The following is a 2,538-nucleotide window of genomic DNA, read 5'->3' as shown; positions in this document are numbered from 1 at the left end:
AGTGATCAGGGTCAGTAGTGATCAGGGTTTGTAGTGATCAGCGTTAGTAGTGATCAGCGTCAGTAGTGATCAGCGTTAGTAGTGATCAGCATCAGTAGTGATCAGCGTTAGTAGTGGTCACGGTTAGTAGTGATCAGGGTCAGTAGTGATCAGGGTTTGTAGTGATCAGCGTTAGTAGTGATCAGCGTCAGTAGTGATCAGCGTTAGTAGTGATCAGGGTCAGTAGTGATCAGGGTTTGTAGTGATCAGCGTTAGTAGTGATCAGCGTTAGTAGTGGTCACGGTTAGTAGTGATCAGGGTTAGTAGTGATCAGCGTCAGTAGTGATCAGCGTTAGTAGTGGTCACGGTTAGTAGTGATCAGGGTTAGTAGTGATCAGCGTTAGTAGTGATCAGGGTTTGTAGTGATCAGCGTTAGTAGTGATCAGCGTCAGTAGTGATCAGGGTTAGTAGTGGTCAGGGTTAGTAGTGGTCAGCGTTAGTAGTGATCAGGGTTAGTAGTGATCAGCGTTAGTAGTGATCAGCGTTAGTAGTGATCAGGGTTAGTAGTGATCAGCGTTAGTAGTGATCAGCGTTAGTAGTGGTCAGGGTTAGTAGTGGTCAGGGTTAGTAGTGGTCAGGGTTAGTAGTGGTCAGGGTTAGTAGTGGTCAGGGTTAGTAGTGATCAGGGTTAGTAGTGATCAGGGTTAGTAGTGGTCAGCGTTAGTAGTGGTCAGGGTTAGTAGTGGTCAGGGTTAGTAGTGGTCAGGGTTAGTAGTGATCAGGGTTAGTAGTAGTCCCCCCCCCTCTCAGTAGGGCAGAGGTAAATTAATCTACATTTACTTACCGTATATACTCGAGTATAAGCCGAGTTTTTCAGCACATTTTTTGTGCTGAAAAAGCCCCCCTCGGCTTATACTCGAGTGATGCTTGGGGTGAGGTAGCTGAGCGGCATCCCTAGTGGGGAGAGAAGGTGCCGTACTTAGTGCAAGGCAGGCTGCAGCAGAGCGGGCAAGGTGGGTGGTGCAGGAAGAGCTGAGCACTCACTCAGACGCTGCCCGGCATTAGACTGCGCATGCGCAGAAGTTCTCCCGGGTCCCGTTGCAGACTGCTGTGCCTGATCGTCTGCGTCTTGGGCTCCGGGTGCTGCTAGGAAATTGTTCACCTTTCACTGCAACTGCGGCTTCCAGATAGACCCAAAAGGTGAGTGCAGTGCCTGGGACACATCATCCTTTATTCCCCAAGCACGGAGCGCTTACTTATACGGGAAGGGGGGGGGTAACAAACTTTATTCACTCACACTTTTATTTGGATTCATACTTTTTGCAATTGAATACAGATAAGGGACTGCAATGTATGGATTTACATTACCATTTACTCTAGAGATGGTTCTCTCTCAGTATAACTAAACTTAGGAAGACACTTTATAAAGGAATTACAGAACAATTCCTGTGTTCTCATAATAACGTCCCCTCTTTATGTATGATGTCCAGACACTATTAAGGGCAGAATTCTGTAAGCTGTCATGGAGGCATTTATCAGGTGTAGAGAACTTGTAGCACCTGTTGTACAAGTTTCAGCCTGTGGCAGCTGCTTATGGTCCAGAAGAACTGGAGAGCTGAAGGTTGCCCAAACCTGGAACATAGGCTACAGCTCATTGATTAGCAAATTGGCATAATAATGGTGTACCAGGTAGCCATTAGCCTAATGTGGTGCAATCTAGGTAAAGTTACACAGTATGAAAACATCTATAAAAAGTCATCAAAATGGAACTGTTAATTCTATTTTTATTTTTGAAATTTACCAGTAGCTGCTGCATTTCCCACCCTAGGCTTATACTCGAGTCAATACGGTTTCCCAGTTTTTTGAGGTAAAATTAGGTGCCTCGGCTTATATTCGGGTCGACTTATACTCGAGTATATACGGTACTCTGCAGCCCCCGCTGGGCCATGGTAAGAGCATCTCTTTAGGGTAACTTAGTGATCGCAGAATATCAGAAGCAAATATGGCATCAGATTAGCTGCTCCCTAGAAGGGGGTTTGGATGGTGCCACAGGCCCTAAGGAGTTGTTTTACTTCCCCTATATTTGTAATTAAATAAATATCAGGGAAATGGGTGCAAAAGGCAGGAGTAGCGATTTGGGGAAAGGTATAATTGTTTAATAAAACGTATATGTTAGAATGCAGAATAGGTCTAAATTGATAAGGCAATAATAAATGAATTAATATACCAATATACATGTTGGTATAATATATATATATAAAGTCATTATTATTAAAGGTATTTCATATATATATATACACACACACACACACACATATATATATATATATATAGAGAGAGAGAGAGAGGGTTAGATCCATGGAGCTGATTAATGAGCAGCACATACACGTCAGTATTTACAATAAACACCATCCTGGCAGATTTGTTGTTTCCTCCTAAAGTCACCTTTACCAGGACACAGATACAGGTTAGATGGATCTGGTCTGTACAGTAAATACCCCCCCCCCCCCTCCTCCTCCCCTCTCATTCTACATTATAAAGAGCCAGAAACTGGGGGAA

This window comes from Mixophyes fleayi, chromosome 12 (assembly GCF_038048845.1).
Source record: "Mixophyes fleayi isolate aMixFle1 chromosome 12, aMixFle1.hap1, whole genome shotgun sequence".
NCBI classification, from domain to species: Eukaryota; Metazoa; Chordata; class Amphibia; order Anura; family Limnodynastidae; genus Mixophyes; species Mixophyes fleayi.
This window is presented reverse-complemented; position numbering follows the sequence as displayed.